Genomic DNA, 23116 nt, shown 5'->3' with positions numbered 1-23116 from the left:
TGGAAAGCTTCTATACCAAATCATTAAAAAGAGAGTCTGTGAACATCTAGAAGGCAATGCCACCATCACAAAAAGTCAACATGGTTTTCAGAGAAACAAATCATGCCAGACAAATCTAATCTCTATAGATGACCCTGGTAGATGAAGGGAATTCCAGCTCAACATTAGCAGGAACTTCCTGACAGTAAGGTCTGTTTGACAGTGGAACAGACTCCTTCCTCGGAGTATAGTGGAGTCTCCTTCCTTTGAGGTCTTTAAGCAGAGGCTGGATGGCCATCTGTCAGGGATGCTTTGATTGAGAGTTCCTGCATGGCAGAATGGGATTGGACTGGATGGCTCTTGAGGTCTCCTCCAACTCTATGATTCTATGATTTATCTCCCAGATGGAGAAACTCCGGCCCCTTGGCTGGATAAGACCTGTATTACTTTACGTATCTGATCCACGTCCTCCCCTCATTACGCCCCCTTCCCCATTTAGACACTGCTGAAAATAATCATTTCATTTTTCCAAATGAGACAAATCTCTGAGCTTAACTGCTGTGTTTATAATATAATAATAACATAATAATAATAAAAAAATTTATGTATATACCACCTTTCCAAAAAGATCAAAGCAGTTTACAAATTGATAATTACAAAATATGTGTGTGTCAGTCATAGCAGGAGCATGAGGTATGTACCTCCTCCCTCTGCTTGCTAAAGCCACACAGAAATTGAGGCATGTACATTTGTGTGCATTGTTTCTGAATGGATCTATTGTCAAAATCACAATTTCTTCACTTTTCCTTGTATATTTTTTTTAGAAGATGCACAATGCTAAATATATTGCACTTATACAACAAAAATCTATAAATGTATAGGTTTATGAATGAAGATTGCATCCTTGATTATGCTCATTTTTGGGAAGTGAAGACCTATGTAAATTCATTTTGTAAACCCAGTGAAACAAATATCTCACAAAGCTCTAGCAAACAACATGGACACACACAGTCCCCACACAAAGGACTCACTGGCGCACTGTGTGTCTGGGTCTGGAAATCTCACTTCCATCTTCTGGGAAGACAGTGCTGCCAGAGACTGAATTTGGGACTCAATGCCTGCAAAGCATGGGCTCATTCTCTCAGCTGCAGCCCTTCCACACAATCCTGGACTAAAACACTTAAGCAAAGGTCCTCTTTCAGCTCCAGGAATAAAGGCCTACCTTCAGTACAAGGACACTGACTTCTGCAGCTTCAGAAAGAGCTCTTCTGTAATCCTTTATGGCCGGAGCTTCCCTGGGTCAGAGTCCGTTTCCTCAGCCGTAGAGAAGGGTTGTTCTGAGTGCGAAGGAGGAGGAGGTCCAAAGGGCTGAGGGAGGGAAGGCAATGGGAAAAGGTCAGTGCCAATGGCCATGGAGGGCAGAAGGTGACAATGCCTAGGAAACGCCTCTGAGTCACAGCCATAGTAACTCCTGGTAGTAAATAGTCCAGGAGGCTGAGGGGAGGCGGTTGTCTCCTTTCCCAAAGTGGGTTGAAAGGACCAGTTCGCATGGGGCCCCATGACCTCTGAGCAAATCTATGGGATCCGCTGCCTCCAAGAGCATTGGAGGAGTCTCTGTCTGGATGGCCATCTCTTCGGAGGACTTGGAGGACAGAATGGGGCTGACTGTTTGGCCCTTGGGGCTCCCTTCCAGCCCTAGGAGCCTATGAAGCCTACCTTACAAGGCTGTTGTGGGAGTTAATCACAAGACAATTACTACACAAGAATGGCCACCTTTTAGCAGCTTACAATGAAAAGATCCATACAATACAATAAAAACATGTTTCATGATATTCCAAACCCTAAGACTCCCATCCAAAATAAAATACCATTAAATTATTGGACAGTTATTGAAACAGTTATTAAAACAGGGATAGTAGCAAAAGCCCAATGTTAGTGAAGAAGAATAAGGCTTGTATTAAACCTATCCTCCTCATTTCTGATCCCTTTTAAAGCCCATGTTCTGCAGCAGGAGCAGAGCTGTGTAATAAGAAAACCCTCTCAGAAAAGAGACACAAAAGAGACACAAAAGACACACTTCCTTCCTTTTGGCCCAAAGAGCCTGGCCTCCTTCTGACTCTGGAGCCTCAGGAGAGAAAGAGAGGCCTCTGTTCAACTGAAGAGGCCTCAGAGAAGGTTCTGGAACATTGTTCCCCACAGTCACAAGCAGCACAAAATGGCCACCAGAACACAAAATATGAGTCTGTGGCAGGGGGCGGGGGCTTCCAGCTGCTCTGCCCCCATTGGCCAGCCTCAAAAAGAGGCGGGGCTTCTGCTTATCTATTTAGCTCTGCGCACGGAAGAGAGAGCAGCAGAGTTTTAGAGGGAGAAGGAGACAGACAGAAAGGAAGGCGAGAGAGAGAGAGTGGAGTGAAGCAACATCAGATAGACAAGGCCTGAAACCACTAGGCTTCACTGCTGCCCTGAGGTCTGGCTGGGCCTGGCTTGGTCTACTGCTGCTGGTGCTTTCCTTTGGCCACTGCCATTAAGGAGGGGAGGAAGGAGGCCCAGCATCCCTTCTAGGCATGGCCCACTCTCTCTGAAGGTGGGAGAGTGGGACTCCCAAAGGGGATTCCAATGCTTTTAATGGTGGCCCTGATGCTGTGGCAAAGATGATGATGATGATGATGATGATGATGATGATGATGATGATGATGATGATGATATCAGGCCTGGGGGGGAGGGATGGAGCTGCCGCCAGACTTTAATCATCATTAATGCCACCATCGCTGGGCATTCTTGTTCTGCCCCACTGTCATGGCCATGGCACAGTGCTATGGAACTCTGGGAATGTTTTTTGGTTTGGCATTTTAGGTGGTGTTAAGGTTTGGAAATCCTGTTTGGGGTCCCTTCCGACCTTGGGGCCCTTTCGTCCTCCATTTTGGGTTCCCAGAAGGCCAGAACTGCCAAGCGCTGAGGCAGAGGCAGCCATTTAGTGATCCGGAGGCCATTTTGTGCTGCTTGTGACTGTGGGGAATATTGTTCCAGAACCTTCTCTGAGGCCTCGGCCTCTCTTTCTCTCCTGAGGCTCCAGAGAGAGAAGGAGGCCAGGCTCCTTGGGCCAAAAGGAAGGAAGGAAGTGTGTCTCTTTGTGTGTCTTTTGTGTCTCTTTTCTGAGAGGGTTTTCTAACACAGCTCTGCTCCTTCTAGGGAACATGAGTTTTAAAAGGGATCAGAAATGGGGAGGATAGTTTTAATACAAGCCTTATTCTTATTATTATTCACAAACATTGGGCTATGACTACTATCCCTGTTTTTAAAAACTTTCAATAACTGTCCAATAATTTAATGGTATTTTATTTTGGATGGGAGGGTTAGCGTCAGGGTTTGGGAGATCATGAAACAAGTTTTTATTGTATTGTATGGATATTCTTTTATTGTAAACTGCTAAAAGGTGGCCATTCTTGTGTAGTAATTGTCTTGTGATAAACTCCCACAACAGCCTTGTAAGGTAGGCTTCATAGGCTCCTAGGGCTGGAAGGGAGCCACAAGGGCCAAACAGTCAGCCCCATTCTGTCCTCCAAGTCCTCCGAAGAGATGGCCATCCAGACAGAGACTCCTCCAATGCGCTTTGAGGCAGCGTCTCCCATAGATTTGGTCAGAGGTCATGGGGCTCACAGTCCCATGGGAAACGGTCCTTGCCTCCCCCTTTGGGAAAGGAGACCCCCTCAGCCCCTGGACTATTTACTACCAGGAGTTACTATGGCTGGGACTCAGAGGAGTTTCCTAGGCATTGTCACCTTCTGTCCTCCATGGCCATTTGCCATGTGGTCTATTCCAACTATTCCAAATAATAAACTGTATTATTATTATTATTTAAACCAACATTGTAATTTTTTTTCCTTCATAAAAGCACAATATATTTTCTAAGCAAAAACTAACTCTATTTTCTGGGTCCCCTTTCTTTCGTTATAATAAGCTACATACCTTTCAAACCATGAGTAATTCAGTGGTCAGTTGACCCCATTTCCTTTCCAAACAATCTATTACCTTTTTCCATACCTCCAAAAATTTGTACGACTTTCCATCTCTAACTTCCTTCTTAATTTGTCCAGCTCCAGTACCTCAAACAGCTTTCTCAACCACTCCTCAGTGTCCGGGACTTTCTTATTGTTCCAAGACTTCACATATGCAATTCTGGCTGTTAAAATCATATAAAATACCACACATCCGTATTTTCTTTCCAAATCATCATCTACCATGTTTAACAAAAATATCTCAGGCTTATTATCTAATTCAATCTCCAATGTCTTCTTAATTACTCTATGGATTTTGGACTAATATTTTGCTGCTTTCCTGCACTTCCACCACAAATGGTATAAGATTCCCTTCTTCCTGGGACACTTCCAGCGTTTATTATGGTGTTCCTGTATATTTTACAATTTTTTCCCGGTGTCAAATACCAGCGGTAACATATTTTATAGTAGTTTTCCTTTATTTCTTGACACAAAGTATAATTTATTTTTTGGGACCACGTATCTTCCCATTGTTTTAAATCTCATGATCTACCGAAACCTTGTGCCCAGGACACCATGTTAACCTTTACAATTCCAACTTCAGTGTAATACTTTAATATACATTTATATAGTGCAGATATTGTGACACCTTTCTTTGACCATAGGATGTCTTCTAGCTCAGATTTGTTGATAGTGTTTTTTGATTAATTTGGAACCTCTCTTTGCCTGAAATCCTTTCTGAGGCCAAAAAACCTTGAATATCTCAGGAAGGCTATCTCCTAAGGCCCTCCTTCCATTCTTCCCCTCAGTCTCTCTCTCTCCCTGAAGGCCTCAAACTGACAACAGCCAAGCGCTGAGGAAGAGGCAGTCATTTTGTATTCTGGTAACTGTCTTGTGTTCCAGAGGCCATTTTGTGCTGCTTGTGACTTTGGGAAATAATGTTACAGAACCTTCTCTGAGGCCTCAGTTGAACAGAGGTATCTCTTTCTCTCCTGAGGCTCCAAAGAGAGAAGGAAGCCAGGCTCCTTGGGCCAAAAGGAAGGCAGTGTGTCCCTTTGTGCCTCTGGCCCTCCATTTTGAAGGGAGGAAGGAAGGAAGGAAGGAAGGAAGGAAGGAAGGAAGGAAGGCAGGCCTGTGGGGGTCTGAGGAAGGGGAGGCAGGGGATTCAGGGCCAGTGGGGAGGCTGGGCTTTGGGGGCTGGGAGAGAGAGGTGGGGAAAGAGACCCTCCCTTTGGGCCCTAGCTGGGGAGGGTCCACCGGTCCTTGTGTCCCCCTTTGGGAAAGGAGACCCTCTCAGTCCCCTGGACTCACTCCTGCCTCTCAATGCTAGGGCTGGGACTCAGAGGAGTTTCCTAGGCATTGTCACCTTCTGCCCTCCATGGCCATTGGCACTGACCTTTCCCCATTGCCTTCCCTCCCTCAGCCCTGAGGACCTCCTCCTCCTTCGCACTCAGAGCAACCCTTCTCTACGGCTGAGGAGACGGCCTCTGACCCAGGGAAGCTCCGGCCATAAAGGACTGCAGAAGAGCCCTTTCTGGGGCTGCAGGAATCAGGGCCTTTGTACTGAAGGCAGGCCTTTATTCCTGGAGCTGGAAGAGGACCTTTGTTTGAATGTTTCAGTCCAGGATTGCATGGAAGGGTTGCAGCTGAGTGAGGCCATACTTTGCAGGAATAAAGTCCCAAATTCAGCCTAACCTTAGTCTCTTTTCTCAGGAACTTCACCTCAGCTTCCTTCTACACTGCTTTGGGATATCTTTTGCTGGAAGTGACCCAAGTGCAGAGGCACTAGGATCCCCCTGCCCACCTGATGGCTGACACAGAGGCCAAGCGGAGGGAATTGGGCTCCAAGAGGAAGAGGCTGCCAAGGTTCAACTCTTTGGTAAGCTGCCATCCTGACTATTAGTTTCATCTGTGTCACTGCTGGGCCAGCTCATGAAAGCAAGCGAAGAACATACTGTCCCAGTTTGTCAGACAGAGTCCTGCTTAATCCTCAGTCACCTCATTTTTCCAGGGGCTTTGAAAATGTCCTATTTCTCTCTCCTCCTCCCACTTTCCCCCTTCTCCTCAGGTCAGTTCAGTTGCTGCAAAATGTGTTCCAAGTTCAAAAGACATGTGCATCCCATCAATTCAAAAGCGGGGAGAGGGGAGGAGAGATGGGGGCAGGGTCTTGCCCTTGCCAGGAGTCGGAGGCAAAAGCAAATTGTTGCACCCTTCCTTGTTTGTGTGAGCTTCATCGTTAACAACTTTAGCCATCTTGTTCCCCTTCTGGTGTGGTTTGTCCACATATGTCTTGCTTTCCTCAATGTACTATATATGTTGGGACTGTCAGTATCCTAATCAATCAATAATATTCCAGAAATGGGCTAAATTATATTGTTTTTCATATTGTATATTATATTGAAAGATTAGAGACAAACTGGATCTCAAAGGCTGTAGCTCTTTGCTTGCTTGCAGAATTTAAAGTTTATTTTCTGGACTGAATTCTAAAGTGATTAAATAATATTTGGGATGAACCATGTGCTTTCCTCCCCTTTTGTTTAGTCACTCTCTGGATGAGGGCTATTTTCTATTGCAGGTGACCTTTGCGGATGTGGCGGTATATTTCACTGAGGACGAATGGAAACTGTTGACAAAGAAGCAGAAACTTATGTACAGTTCTGTGATGATGGAGAATTATGATAATGTGGCCTTTGTGGGTAAGGAACCTGAATCCTATTCCGTCATGTGTTCATTATTTAACGCTATATGACGAGCTTGGTTTGGTTACACTTGAGACCACTGCCTGGTTGATGGCATATAAATATTGGCTTAAAATTCATTATAGACCAAATAGATCTAGTTTAATTGGGTTTCTTTTATCTGATAATTATTATACTAGTTGGTCAAAAGCCTTTGAAGACAATCTAAAATTAAAGGGTTTAAATCTGGACTCTTTACTCCTTTTGACGGAGCACGAGTGCTTCAAGACAATTAAGGATTGTTTGCTGAGTTGGGAACATAAGGAAATTTATTCTACCTCTCCCAGAGTATGCTCCCCTTTTGTATTTGGCATTCCTCCCTGTTGTGGTGAGATGCCAAAATATTTTTAATCGTTGTCCCTTCAGGCTGCGAGGAAAGCCTTCCTTTTTGCAAGGCTGAACATCCATCCGTCATGTGTTACTAAGGGGAGATATATGAAAATCCCATTTGTCAATCGTCTTTGTATATGTGAGGCAGTTCCAGACACCCTCCAACATATTGTTTTTCTTTGCCCATTATATCAAAAACCGAGAAAGAATTTGATAAAGAAACTAATGGAAATGAACTTCTGTGTAATGGATATAACTTTAGTGCATTTATTGGAGGATTGTAATGAGCAGATTACACGAGTGATGGCAAATTTTCTAATGGAGGCAACAAAAATTTGGTATAAATTGAACAACTGTAATCCATAGAATTACATGTTATACGGACGGAATTTTATAGTATTTATGTTAATAATTTTAGTTTAAAATTTTAACTTTGTATGATGTTTTTTTATTGAGATGCCTAATAAAGGTTATGGTATGGTAAAAAAAAAAAACCTGAATCCATTGACCTTCCTTTGAAGACTGAGGGCCCTTTCATAATTCACTGTCAGAGTGCTTTGTTTCCACTTTAAAATTATAGAATCAAATCAACTTTCTGACAGTAAGGACTATTTGATAGTGGAACACAATCCTTCCTCGGAGTGTAGTGGAGTCTCCCTCCTTGGAGGTCTTTAAACAGAGACTGGATTGCCATCTTTCAGGGATGCTTTGATTGAGAGTTCCTGCATGGCAGGGGGTTGGACTGAATGGTCCTTGTGGTCTCTTCCAACTCTACGATTCTATGATCAGTTATGAGTAATATCTATGAAGGGAGGAAAGGGGGAACACAACACTTGCTTTTTGTCTAATGTTTCTTTTCCATCCTGAGCTTGCTTAGCTCCATGATTGATTCAAGAGGCCCTTTGTTTCCCAAAATGCTGGAGACTGGGGAGGACACCCGCAAGTGCTGTGCTTTTAGGGGAATTTAGTACTTAGCTCAATAGAACGAGATAGTTTTACTGGGGCAACAGTGACCTCTGGATCCAGCCCAGCTATAGCAGGTCCTGAATCAAACAGTATGTCAGAGGCATTTGAAATAGGTTTTTGTGTTTCATTTAGGGGGAAAGGAAAATACACAGACACACGTACTATATATATAAGTGTTCAAGATCTAGGTAACAAAGGTGGGAGTGGTGAATAGATGTTAAAGGAATCTATTACCTATCTAGAGCTTTATTCCAATTGTTGAGGATTTGGAATGGGGAGAGGTCAGTAGTTCCTGCGACAATTGGGATTGGTGAGTGCATTGAGGTGCTTAGCCAAGAAAACAAACAGAGTGTCTGTCTGTAACTGGACTGACACTGAAGAACAGCAAGTTGGGCCTGACATTTATACTGAAATTGGTGCTTGGGCAGAAACTGAGGGTTCAGGAAGGTTTATATCTCTTTAGAATATTTCCTGGGTGGGGAAAGAATGGCATGAACACGAATTGAATGCAGTGGGTGTTTGATGCACATACCTCAGACAAAAGGGATTACCACACCTCCTCTCAGGTCCTTGTTGGCTCTGAATTTCGATCGCGTTCACAATCCAATGTACACTACAATCTGAGGGTGACGCTCCCAGATGCAGCTCAACAATAACATGGCAGAGTATGGAAGCAAATATCTAGATATAGGTATTGGCAATACACTGACCACTTTCCACACTTAAAAATAAGTCACAGACACAGTAGATTTCATTCAGGTCCTTGGAGGTTCTTTATCTTGAGTTGCAAAATAATTCAAATGAATAAATGAATAATTTATTATGGCACATGGCCAGCTTAAAAAAACAAACAAAGTAAAAACAAGTATCACAAAGCATCACAATACGTAAACTGCATCCTAGCAATAAGGATAAACATCAATTCATAAAATGAAATCCTAAACCTTGCAGGTAAAAATTGTCCCAAATAACTTTGAGAAATATAGACTTAAAACAGTAGACTGATTCTATGTCATAATTATTTCAAGAGACCGCAAGAGCCATCCAGTCCAATCCCCTGCCATGCAGGAAATCCAAATCAAAGTATCCCTGACAGATGGCCATCCAGCCTCTGCTTAAAGACCTCCAAGGAGGGAGATTCCACTACACTCCGAGGAAAGAGTGTGTTCCACTGTCGGACAGCCCTTACTGTCAGGAAGTTCTTCCTAATGGTGATGTGGAATCTCTTTTGCTGTAGCTTGCATCCATCGTTCCGGGTCCTAAGCTCTGGAGCAGCAGAAAACAAGCTTGCTCCCTCCTCAACATGACATCCCTTCAAATATTTAAACAGGGCCATCATATCACAACCTTCTCTTCTCTAGGCTAAACATCCCCAGCTTCCTAAGTCATTCCTCGTAGGGCATGGCTTCCTTCACCATTTTAGTTGCTCTCCTTTGGACATGCTCCAGTTTCTCCACATCCTTTTTAAACTGTGGTGCCCAGAACTGGACACAATATTCCAAGTGGGTCCTGACCAAAGCAGAATAGAGTGGCACTGTTACTTCCTTTGATCTAGACACTATACTTTTCTTGATGCAGCCTAAAATTGCATTGGCCTTTTCAGCTGCTGCGTCGCACTGTTGACTCATTTTCAAGTTGTGGTCTACTTGGACTCCTAGATCTCTTTAACTCATAGTTTCATTCAGCCAGGTGTCGCCCATCCTATATCTGTGCATTTCATTTTTCCGCCCTAAGTGCAGTATCTTACATTTCTCCGTGTTGAATTTCATTTTATTAGCTTTGGCCCAGCTTTCTAGTCCATTCAGGTCATCTTGAATTTTGATCCTGCCCTCTGGAGTATTAGCTACTCCTCCTAATTTGATGCCATCTGCAAATTTGATAAGTATGCTCCCAATTCTGTCATCCAAGTCATTGATAAAGATGTTGAATAGCACTGGGCCCAAGACAGAGCCCTGTAGGACCCCACTGGTCACTTCTCTCCAGGATGAAAAGGAGCCATTTTTGAGCACCCTTTGGGTTCGGCCGGTCAACCAATTACAAATCCATGTGACAGTTGCCTTGTCAAGCCCACATTTCACAAGCTTGTTTGCAAGAATGTCATGGGGAACTTTGTCAAAGGCCTTACTGAAATCAAGATATACTATATCCACAGCATTCCCTTCATCTAACAAGCTGTTAATTTTATAAAAAAAAGAGATCAGGTTTGTCTGGCATGACTTCTTTCTCTGAAACCCATGTTGACTTTTTGTGGTTATGGCATTGCTTTCTAGATGTTCAGACTCTCTGTTTAATGATCTGCTCTAGAATCTTTCCTAGTATTGATGTCAGACTAACTGGATGATATTTCATGGTTGTTTCTGCATCAGTTTCAAAAAATTTCTGCGACAAATAATCACAGTTACACAATATCTGGCAACTTCAACAGTTACCTGCTCCTAATAATGCAAATATTTGCAAGCTCTCCTCTCCAACTTCCATCAACTTCACCATCTCTTGTTCACACACCAATCCAATCCACACCGATTCGCACGTGAGCTGTATACTGTATTGGCTGTGAGTCATCTGGAGCCAAACAGCATGAAGTGACCTCTGCAGTTGGTTTGCATCATGCCTTGGGCTCTGACTCTATGGCAGTCTCACAGGAAATGATGCCAACTGTCAATCAAAGTATTTTGCACATTTTTAATGGAATATTTTTTCAACAGTCCATTGACTATTTCCTTCCACAGATTCCCTCAAGGCAGTCCCCATCCAGTCTCTTCTTTGCTAGCTGCTATGAGTAAGGATACAATCGTTTCATGGATTTAGGGTATCTGGAACAAGATCATGCTCGGGTCACTCACACCAACTTTATTAATTTACTGTCAAATAGGGAAAGGTAAATGGGGGCTAAATCTGGGGGTAACACCCTCCTCTCTTAACTCTGATTTTCACTTATCTGTCATTGTCCTTCTTTACAGAAGAACTTGTGAGTCAAGAGAGAGTCCACACAGGAGAGAAGTCACATAAATGCCAGCATTGTGGAAAACGTTTTTCTGCGAAGTCACTCTTAGTGAGACATCAGAGAGTCCACACAGGAGAGAAGCCATACAAATGCCAGCGTTGTGGGAAATGTTTCTCTCGGAAGTCAATCCTAATGATACATCAGAGATTCCACACAGGAGAGAAGCCATACAAATGCCAGCGTTGTGGGAAATGTTTTTCTTCCAAGTCAGTCCAAGTGAGGCATCAGAGAGTCCACACAGGAGAGAAGCCATACAAATGCCAGCATTGTGGGAAAGGTTTTTCTCAGAAGTCAGACCTAGTGAAACATCAGAGAGTCCACACAGGAGAGAAGCCATACAGATGCCAGCATTGTGGGAAAGGTTTTTCTTCTAAGTCAGACCTAGTGAGACATCAGAGAGTCCACACAGGAGAGAAGCCATACAAATGCCAGCATTGTGGGAAATGCTTTTTTTCAAAGTCATGCCTAGTGTTACATCAGAGAGTCCACACAGGAGAGAAGCCATACAAATGCCAGCATTGTGGGAAAGGTTTTTCTCGGAAGTCACACCTAGTGATACATCAGAGAGCCCACACAGGAGAGAAGCCATACAAATGCCAGCATTGTGGCAAAGGTTTTTCTCAGAAGTCAGACCTAGTGATACATCAGAGAGTCCACACAGGAGAGAAGACATACAAATGCCAGCATTGTGGGAAAGGTTTTTCTTTGAAGTCAAACCTAGTGAGACACCAGAGAGTCCACACAGGAAAGAAGCCATAGAAATGCCAGCAGTGTGGAAAATGCTTTTCTCGGAGGTCAGGCCTATTCAGTCACCAGAGAAGCAACATAGGAGAGAAGCAACAGAAATCTAAGCAGTGAACAAACATTTTTTTTTGGAAAGAAGGAATACAAAAAAAATTTTTTCAATCCAGTGGTGCTAAGAAAAGGCCCTTATGATTTTATTTGTAAGGTTTTTCTGTCAATATGTCTTTTTATGTTTGAAATTTATGTTTTAAGTTTAGGTTTTAATTTCTATAATATAGATAATTGCTTTGGGTTATAAATTTGGCTGGGGATTATGGGTCGTGGTTTAGGTTAGTTTAGATGGGGGGGGGCTAGGATTTGTTGCAGCTAGCTAGATTAGCAATGATAGCATTCGGAATTTGTGGGATGTTGGCTGAAGAAAGTTGGGGACTGGTAGTAACAGAAAGGGATCTAGCTTCTTGGAATTTCTTTGGCAGGGAGAGATTGTGCGTGTGAGAAGGAAGGCAAAGTGGGGCTGGGTGATAGTGGGGATAGATGGTGGGAATTGTAGGTGGGGGCTAGGTTTGGTAGAAGGTGGAGTTTTAGGTTTTGGGGTTTCAATATATTCTTTGGCTTGGGGAGGGCAGTTCTGGCTTAAATACTGATTTTCTGACTATGTGTTTTCAATAAAGTTCTTTGCTATTTCAACACACTGGACTCTTTGATGCGTAGAAGTTGTGAATTTGCACAAAACTGACCCTTTCTTCGCTCCTCAGTCCTCAGCTCCATTCCCAGCCATAAGAACAGCAGAGACAAACACACATCTATCTATCTCTATCTATCATCTATCTATCTATCTATCTATCTATCTATCTATGTGTGTATATACAGTATACACAGAGAGACAATTTCCAAAGCAGAGCTTTCCTTTCCTGCCTTTCCTGGGCTCCATTGTGGCCTCTTCAAAATCTCCTCAAAAGAAGGAAGGAAGGAAGGAGGGAGGGAGGGAAGGAAGGAAGGAAGGAAGGAAGGAAGGAAGGAAGGAAGGAAGGGGAGGCTGCTGAAATCCCGGTGCACTCCTTTCCTTCCCTCAAAGGCCGCCAGTGGGATAAACAACAGCAGCAGTAAAGCCCTGGTGATCTGTATGCATGATTAGAAGGGGCCTTTGGATGTATGTGCGCATGCGCAATCTCCTACCTGAAGCATTGCTGCCCTCACAGTCTGTTCTGAGGGATGGAAATGGGGGACAACCCTCGTTCGTTTAGAGCAGTGATGGCGAACCTATGGCACGTGTGCCAGAGGTGGCACTCAGAGCCCTCTCTGTGGGCACACATGCTATCGACCTAGCACAGAGTTTGACAGAGTTTCTTACTAGAAAGCCAGAGGGACGTGGCACTTTGCAATAAATAAGTGGGGTCCGGGTTGCAGTTTGGGCACTCGGTCTGTAAAAGGTTCTCCATCACTGGTTTAGAGGAATGGCTGGAAGGTCTTCTGGGGACCCTGGGGGTTATAAGAAGGAAGGAAGCCCCTCTTCTTCCTCAAAGGAAGTGGGCCTGCCAGGCCTCCTCTCCCTCTTTCCTTTCCTGCCTCCTCCTCGGGGGATTCCTTGGGCCCAGGTACTTGGGGGGTTATTATGAGAAAAGACGTCAGGAGGGACCCTTGGAGAAAGACATGGCCATGGAGGGGATCAGGATCCAAATGTAAAAAGGGCTTTGGGGAGCCTTCTCCCTCCTGGAAAGTGGGGCAGAGGAAAGAAACCCCCCCCCCCCCATTCTGATGCCTCATTTGGAGAATATTTTGTGCCAAATAAAGAGCATCACACAGGATAGCATTGGAAACAACATTTTTCGGGTGGGAGGAGTTTTCCCTGGGGTCTCGGGGAGGGGGCTCTGTCTGGGAGGGAGAGAAGAGCCCCAATTTAGGACACAGCCAAGAGAAGGCAGACGGAGGAACCCAAAGACCCTTCTGGGGAGAGGGACACCCTCCTGGCAACCTGAGAACTAGGCTTATTGGCCCACAGGATCTGGATTTTCCTTCACAACAACCCTGCAAAGGAGGACCAGCAGAAAGACCCTGAGCCCCAGAAAGATTACCCCCCCTCCTGGTTCTGGGAAAATGCTGCAAGGGCCTTGGACCCCCTTGAAGGGATGTAGGTTAAAGGATGAGAAGGAAGGAAGGAGGGAGGGAGGGAAAGTGCCAAGGGAAGAGAAGCATAAAGGGACTGCTGAAGTGGGGAGGGGAGCATCTGGGACCTGATCCAGAAACCCACCTCCCAGAACGCATTGTTAGAGCCTACCACAGCTCAGTGTGATGCTTTGAATGATCATTTCGCAGATAAAATCTCTCACAGAAGAACCAACTTCGACGATGCCAGCATAAGATGATGATGATGATGATGATGATGATGATGATGATGATGATGATGATGATGATGATGATGATAGATTTATTTCTAGGCCGCCCGATCATGGAGAAACAGGACAGGTTACAACAATAAAATACATCGATGTTACAATAAAATCCAAGAGAAATCAATCCCTATGCCCCGATCCCAATACAAAAACTGGATTAAACAATGATAGTATAAAAACAGGAAAACAGTAAAAACATTTGATTCAAATTGTAGAGGCTATAGGTCAGGTGTCCAGTGACTTTGTGAGTAAGATCATACTGGATCAATTTGAATCTGTGAGCACTGAGGATGGGGACAAGCTCCTTGGAAGTGTGAAGAAGACAACTTGCCCCCTCGACCCTTGCCCTTCATGGCTGGTCCTCCAAGGAGGAGATGCACTTAGGACTCTCCTGAGCTATATCATAGATGCATCTCTTAGGGAGGGCTATTTTCCATCTTGCTTAAAAGAAGCGGTGGTACAGCCGCTTCTGAAAAAGCCCTCCCTAGATCCCTTGGACATGAACAATTACAGACTGGTCCCCCATCTTCCATTTCTAAACAAGGTGATTGAGAGGGCAGTTGCTCTTCAAGTCCAAGTGGTCTTGAAAGAATTAGATTGTCTAGACCCTTTTCAAATTGGCTTCAGGATGGGATATGAAGTCAAGATTGCTATGCTCACTTTAGATGATCTCCGCTTGAGTATCGACAGGAGAAGTGTGACCCTATTGATGCTTTTGGACCTCTCAGTGGCTTTTGATACTATTGACCATGGCATCCTTCTGGAACGTCTGAGGGAATTGGGGATTGGGGCAATGCATTGCAATGGTTCCGGTCCTATTTCTCAAGCAGATTCCAGATGGAGATGCTTGGGGACAGTTGCTACTCTAAAAGGGAGCTTAAATCCAGCGTTCCTCAGGGCGCCATCCTATCCCCAATGCTATTCAACATCTACATGAAACCGCCAAGAGAGTTCATCTGGAGGCATGGGGTGGGTGCTATCTGTATGCTCATGACATCCAGAGATATCTCAGGGTCAACTAAAGAAGGCATCTCCCCTCTGAATGAATGTCTTGAGGCAGCAATGGGCTGGATGAGGAAAAAGAGATTGAAACTGAATCCAGACAAGACGGAGGTGCGTGTTGTTGGAGATCCTAATCTGGGTATGGAGGTCTGTCAACTGGTCCTGGATGGAGTCACACTTCCCCTAAAGGACTGTGTTTGCAGTTTGGGGGTGCTCCTGGATCTATCTATCCAGTTGTCAGATCAGATAGATGTGATGATGGCCAAGAGTGCCTGTTATCAGCTTCAGTTGATACGCCAACTGCGTCCCTTCCTGGAACCCGAAGACCTACAAACTATGGTGCATGCGCCGGTAACCTCATGTCTTGACTTCTGTAATGTGCTCTACATAGGGCTACCCTTGTATCAAGTCCGGAAACTTCAACTAATCCAAAATATGGCATCAGAGAGGTCACTGGAAAATCTAGAGGTGACCACATCACACTTATTCTAACATCTCTTCACTGGCTGCCCATTAATTTCTGGGGACAGTACAAGATCTTGGTTATAACCTTCATGGCTTGTGTCCAGCTTATTTACAGGATTGCCTTCTCCCATATAATCTGCCCCACACACTGAGGTCCTCTTGTAAAAGCTTACTGCAGCCAGCAATAACAAGGCTCCATGCAGTTACCCAGAGGACTTTCTCTTCTGTTGCTCCCAGTTTATGGAGTAGCCTCCGGAAGAGATCTGATATATCACCAGTCATGAAGGTTTTAAAAAGGCGATCAAGATGTATATCTTCCAGCAGAGCTTTCCAGATTAACATTACAGCAATCTCCTACTAATTTAATAAATTGTTCAACAACTGCTCTAAATGCCTGCTCTATTTTTAATAATTGTTTTAATAATTGCTTAAGATTTAATTGTATTTTATTCTGGATGGAAGGAATTGGGAGGGTTTTGGAAGCAACAATGGTAAGTTGCTACAGTATTTTACTGATGTGTTTACTGTTAGCTGCTTTGATCTGTTTGGAGAAGCACAACAACAACAACAACAACAATAATAATACAATGATTTGATAAATAAGCAAGGCAATATGATTAAATTTAAAACATTAGAGGAAATAAGAGAAGAAGGTAAACAATGTAATTGGCTTATTTTCTGGCAAATAAGGGAGAGGTTTTTGTTGGATATGAAAACATATGGAATAGAAATAATTAGTACAGAAATATTAGGAAATGTGCTTGCTATCAGGAAAGGTTCACTTGTGGGGAGATTGTATACAATCCTGTTAAAACATGAGATGGAGTCTGAAGTGGTTAAAGAAAACATGGTTCAATGGCCAAGAAATCTAGGACACAATATTGAGATGGAAGAATGGGAGTTAACTTCGAAAAGGAGGATAAAATACACAGCTTCCCAAGCCCTAAGGGAAAACCACTACAAAATATTTTAAACATGAAAATATACCTAAATGACATAACGTTGGTTTTAATCGTGACTGTCTGAAGCATTGAATTTATTGGAGGGAAGAGAGTTCAGTAAAAAGTTTGGGTGGATTTAATGTTCTCCTGCCCTGACCTCCGTTACTTTAAGGATAAATTCTCAGTGGGGAGGAATAACTAACTCTCTTTGCAAGACAGCCAGATGTGAACACGCTGCCCAACTCTAAAACACATGGAAAGTGCATAGGCTTCTTCTGTACCTTGTCAGTTAGTTCCAGGTCGTCATCTGATTCTATGAGATCCATGTTCCTGTAGCCATGCCAGTAAGATCCCAGAGGAAAATGTGAGTCATCCTCCAATCCGCATTCAACATCCAAATGGGCTGCTTTGACTCCGTAGGTCAGAGAAAACCTGTCCATTTGAGCAAAGAGTAGAAAGAGGAGCTGGTGCCCCTTTTCCATATTGCGGCTTTTCTCCTAAGGCCAAGAACCTCTTGCATAAAAGTGTCCCAGACTCACTTGGCTCCCTTCCTCTGGGTCAGAAAGAATTGTCTGGTTCAGGATCGCCGTCTCTTCTCCATTTCGCATGATGCCTTTCTCATTCATCTTAAGGCCAGACAATTTTGTGGAGGGACCTTTCTTCTTTCCAAGTCCTTTGGAGAAGATTTTTTTTAAAAAAGATAATAACAGTCTAATAAATAAATACAATTTTACCTGAGCAAATTAAGTGAAACTCAGAAGAAGCATCATAGGATATATCAGGAAGAACTCTCTTCATCATGTAAACCTTTAACAGGTTCGCTAGTGGTCAAGTTGAAGGCAGTTCTTCATTTGTTTGTGTTCAAAGGAGGTTTGTCATAGGCCACCTCCACCATAAAACTGTGGATGAAAAAGCCCACCAGCCTCTATGCCTAGAAAAGAAATTGAGGGCACCTTCCTGGTAGGATTTTTCTTGAACTGCCTCCCAAATAATATGTCTTCTGTGAAAGATTACAAGCCTTGTGTGTTTTAAGGAGCAAAGCTGTGTCTAAGCATTGCCATGGAAGAGGTCCATACATTTCTAAATGGGGTTGAGAAAGTGGAAGGAGACACAGTTTTCTCCTTCTCTCTTCTTGTTTGATCTTGGGTTCATTTAGTGGAGATGGGAAATTTAGGGCGGACAACAGCAAAACAAAAACCACATTTCACACAGTTCATGTAAACTTTGTCAGACTGTGACTTCCATATTATTGGGGCATTGAATTTCCTCCAGGTTTTCATCCATGGGGCTGGAGCCCATTTCCAAAATAGAGTCAGCAGCAGAGAGAGCTCAGACTAAAAGACAGAGCAGATTCACCAATCCACTAACATGGAAGTCTCCATTCACTACTGTCTATGTCATATAACTCCAAGCCATTGTCCTCCAATGTCCTCTTTTCCTCCCAGTTAACATTTGTAGATTATCCCTTGCAGATCTTGGAGAACAAACTTCCAACCGAAGGAATAGCAGTATCCTTATTTTACTAATATGTGTTCTTTTTAAAGAAATGCTTTTGTTCATTCTTTATTTTGTATCCTAAGCCACCTTGAGACTCATCCATGGGAGAAAGGTGGGATGAAATGTAATAAATAACACAACCATACAGTCCAAAGAAAGTACAATAGGAATGAATGAATAAGAAGGATGCTTTCAGGTGAGATCAACCAGTCCAACTTGTGATGCCTTCACAAAGCAGGAGTAGGTTCCCCTGTAAGAAAGACAGTACTCAAAACACTGACATAAAATAGGAAACAGGCAAACTAACCCAGAGAAATGCTCTTGTCCTGAGGTCTCTCCTCCTTCTCTCAGCCTCAACTGACTCAACTCCCACCTTGGCCAAGATTCCCAGTTCTTTCCAGGGAAACCAACCAAAGAAACACATTCTCCTTGGTTCCATCTGACCACTTCTCCATGAGTCCAATTACATGGGTTACCTTTCTCTTAATAGGATGATTTCAACTGCTTTTTAACCTTTCATAGTCAGCTCTCAGGATCCACAGATTCTGCATCTCAATATATCCCCAAAAACCCAACCTTAATTTTGCCATTTTATGTAAGGCTCATCATACTACAACCCCATTGTTTGTAATAGGACTTGAACATCCACGGATTTTGGTTACTAAGTGGGGTCCTGAAACCAAACCTCAGCAGATACTGAGGTCAAACTATAAATAATGTTCAAATGCTTTTTATTTTCAGAATAAACAACCATACAATCAATAAAATTACAATTCAAACATACATCACACTTGTTCTTATTTTTGTTCTTATTATTACCATCTACTTCTTCCATCTACATCTTTCTCCTTCCTACCTCTTTTATTCTTTAAACCACATGTGAAGACTAGATTGGGTGGAGAGGCTGAGGGGAGAACTTCTATCTATGCAGGGTAGCTGGGGTATCGGTATCAGTAACAGTGTCAGTGACAGTGAAAAGCCCTAATCTGGAAAGGCCTGCCAAAAGAGATCCATCTTAACAGCCTTTTTAAAGGCTTCTAAGGTGGTGATGTGATGGATCTCTTCCGGAAGGTCATTCCAAAGCCTAGGAGAGGCAGAAGAAAAGGTCCTCTGGGTTGTTGAAGCCAATCTAGTCTTCTTAGGCTTTAGGAGACTTTTTTCTAGTGCAGGGAGGATTGTGTGGAAGAAGGCTCTCCTGAAAGTAGTCTGGACCCAAGCCATGTAGGGCTTTAAAGGTTACAACCAACACCTTGTATCTTGCCCAGACACTAATGGGCAGCCAGTGGAGGGATTTAAGAACCGGTGTAATCTGGGCAGTTCTAGAAACTACAGACTACAAATTCCATGATTTCCCAGGATGTTGCTATAAAAATTAAACTGGAACCAGTGTTGCCTGCAATGTAACATCCTAGAGCACTTGCCCCCATTCTATAGGAAGGACAATGGGTCCTTACCCACAGAGGACACATTTTCATAGGTTTCCATCATCACCTCGTTGTACAGAAATTTCTGCTTTGGACTCAAGAGTGGCCATTCCTCCTCTGTGAAGAACACTGCCGCATCTCAAAAGGTAATCTGCAATAGAAAATAGCCTTTGCTGAAAGACAGAGGATTGTAAATAACAGCCCCATTGCATCCTAGTCAGTCAAATTCCCAATGGCTCCACCACAAAAAAGGAGGTCTGGACACTAACCTGTCCGGAGGTCTTCTTTCCTCCAGTTTCTTCCACAAAGGAAGAATTGAGGGTCCTTTCTCTTTTGTCCCTTCCTTTGGAAGCATCTTGGTTCTTTCTACACCGGCAGAAAATACAAAGTGATTTTATGTGCACACATTTATGCACATTTCACAGACCACCGAAAATACAATTCAACAGCGCTAAGGGCAAATCAAACCTGAACCTGCCCTAAAATTCAAAACAAATCCGTTGGAAAGGATATTAATCATTGATATTATTATTATTATTATTATTATTATTACTATTATTAGTCTCACCTCCAAACCCTCAAAGAGAGAATCTTGTGAATGCTGAAAGACTAAGACAGTTCACTGGGCCTTTTGGGGCATAGAGACCAGCATCCTTAGCCGGCATGAAGGTGAAGATGGCATGTGCACAGCGCATTGCTGACTCTTCCCACATGCCGGTGTGATGCTGCACACTGCACCACATCGCAGGTGACATCACGGCTTTCCTCTAGCACTACATCCAGATGACACAGTGCGAAAAGAGTGCAGAAAAGCCATACTGTTGGCGGATATGGCACTTTTTCCCCGGCGCAGAAAGGAGCTCCCTTTTGCACCATGGAAAGGCCAGATCAGGGCCACAGTGTAGCCTTATCATAGTGCATAGTGCAAAAAGGAGTTGCAAAAAGCAGCGTGTTTGTCGTGGCCCCGATCTGGCGCTATTTCCAGAAAATGGGGCTAGAACTGGAGTCTTAGGGTTGGCCCCAGGTTCATCACTCCCAAAGATGTCAATAGGAGGAGGGATGGGTAAGACTCATGTGTCTTACTGATTTTAATAGGTCTATTTTTTATTTTTTTCTAAGAATAATCTACATAAAATCATAATGTATAGATATACAGCAATAACAACAACAACCATAGCAATCACAATATTTAAATGTCTATATTTAATGTTTCCCATTGCCTTTTCCTAAGGCTGAGAGAGTGTGACCCAGTCATCCTGCGAGTTTCTATGTTGGAGCTGAGATTCAAACCCTGATCACCAAAGTCATAGTTCCACTATGCTCAAACCACTAGGCAACATTGGCTCCTACAACATGAACATTGTTTCACTGGGCCATTGTATGTCATGGACTTGGCCCAGCTTTCTCATCCATGAAAGTCAGCCTGAGATCACAAAGGGAGAGTCCCAATGCTTCAGGCAAGGAGCATCAGCTGTCCTTGGTTCGCCTCTGACATCTTCCTCCTCCGCATCTTTAACTTGGGCACCATCCACTCCATAAGGTCCTTTAATTCCTTTATGTCTTCCTCCATTCGATAAACGTCTACCTGAGGTTCTTCTATCCTGGGGCGGCTATCAAGCGACTCCCCCACTGCCAGCTCCCAGGCTGTCACTCTGACCCCCGACAGCCTTCCTTTCCCCATTCTGGAGCCGGAAACCCAAATCCTCCAGTGGTGGCCTGGATGGTGTGATCTTCAGGAGGTTTCCCAGCCTTGGGCTTGGCCCTAGTTCCTCTGAAGAAGGCACCTGCTCCTCCACCTCTGGGATCTCCAGAAACTCTTCTTGTTCCTGGGTCTCCATTGGAGTTAAAACTGTGAGACTTTGCAAACTGTGATATCTGGAGTCATTCCTGTGCTCAAAAAATAAAACTCATTTGAAAGAAAAGAAATCCAGGCAGAAACATCCATTAACACCTTTTTGCAAAGTCTGAAGTCCAAAGGCACTTGCTCCCTTCTTAACCCACTGAACCCCTCCCTAAGCCAGCCCCCAATTCCCAAGCTAAAGCAACACAAGCGGAGGGTGCATAGATACCAAAGTTGTGTATACTTCCCCTTCCCTTCTCCCAGACAGCCTTACCTTGAAGAGCAGTGTTCCCAAGCCAGCTTCACTCCTCCTTGATAACCAGTCTACAGCTGCAAATCTTATACACTAGTTTTGACATGCAATGGGCCAGTTTCAATCCTTCAGGTGTACAGCACCAGTCTGAAGTGACAATTCTCCTGTCTCAATGCTTCAGGCAAGTAACATCAGCCTGAGGTTGCAATGGTTCAGTATAAATCCTTCAGGTAAAGAGCAGCACCATGAAGTCATAATAGTACCATCTCAATTCTTCAGGCAAGGAACCTCAGGCTGAGATCACAATGGGCCAGTTTCAATCCTTCAGGAAAGGAGCATCTGTATCAAATCACAACGGTCCTGTCTCAGTCCTTCAGGCAAGGAGAATGATTCTGAAGTTGCAATGGGTCAGTCTCAATCCTTCAGGTATACAGCACAAGTCTGAAGTGAAATTTCGCACGTCTCAATCCTTCAGGCAAAGAACATCAGCATGAAGTCACAATGGGCCACTCTGAATCCTTCAGGTAAAGAGCACCACCATGAAGTCACAATAGTACTGTCTCAATTATTCAGGTAAGGAGCATCAGACTGAAGTCACAATATGTCATGCATTTATTCATTTAGGGATTCATGCCATAAGGGTTATAGGTTTAGGTTTAGAGTAGAATTAAGATAGATGGGATTTATGGTGGGTTAAAATAATATGTTTTAATATGTGCTTTAATAGAAGATACTAGAAAGAGGTAGAGAGATCATGGCTAAAGAATGTGCTTCTTTGCTAGGATTGGAATGTGTGGGAATCCCCCTTCTAACAGAGGCTTGAGTTTAAAACACTGGTCTCTGTAAAAGGAGGGGAAACATAGAGAGTTATGGATATTTTTATATTACATTATGTTGCTATGGGTTTGTGCTTATTATATTTTCACATGGTATCATATTATGTGGAGAGTGATAGGGTTTTATATTATAGATAGCTATATATATTGTTAAGTCAAAATGTTAATGAAAACCGTTGTGTGGCTGAGTTCTGTGGTCCACGGCCACAGATGCAGTGGTTGAGAAAAGGCACGAGAGCTTAATTGGTTTTAGGGAAGCTGCCAGAATCCCGGATGGGAGGACACTGCGCAGAAAAGGGCGGGAGAACGCTGTGCGGGAAAGGGCTATCCAGTTAATTAGCTTCATTGGTAAATGAAGTGGGGTGGATTCATATGGTTATAAAAGGGATATGTTTAATTCTTTAATTCCTGACAAAAAAGTCACTTCTATCACATGTATCTACTTCTTCAATAAAAGCTGTTTGCTTTTTGTGTTGCAAGAGGGGCTGCAATTAGGACCCTGACAGATATCTCTCTCCCATTCACCCTGCTACCCCAAAAGGGCTGGAGAGCATACCAAACCAACCACAGAACCTTCCCCTGCTCTTGTTTAATGCCAGGTCAGTCAAAACTAAAACGCAGATAGTCCATGATCTCCTTCTGGACCAAGAGGCTGACCTGGCTTGTTTCACAGAGACCTGGCTGGGTGATGATAGCTCAGCCACCTGGGATC

The 23116-nt window shown here is 43.6% G+C and overlaps 1 pseudogene across 1 annotated transcript in view; it reads left to right on the top strand.

Moving 5' to 3' along the window:
* Window positions 1-23116, top strand: part of LOC149301491 (uncharacterized) — a 184074-nt pseudogene that overhangs the window by 92451 nt on the left and 68507 nt on the right. Inside the window, exons 6-7 of the transcript XR_016272239.1 lie at window positions 8757-8767; window positions 10972-11832. The product of XR_016272239.1 is annotated as an uncharacterized LOC149301491 (transcript). The remainder of the gene's footprint in view (window positions 1-8756; window positions 8768-10971; window positions 11833-23116) is intronic.

The sequence above is a fragment of the Sceloporus occidentalis genome, unplaced genomic scaffold, assembly GCF_023333645.1.
Source record: "Sceloporus occidentalis isolate IW3139 unplaced genomic scaffold, rSceOcc1.0.p SCAF_21, whole genome shotgun sequence".
Lineage (NCBI taxonomy): Eukaryota > Metazoa > Chordata > Lepidosauria > Squamata > Phrynosomatidae > Sceloporus > Sceloporus occidentalis.
This window is presented reverse-complemented; position numbering and strand designations above follow the sequence as displayed.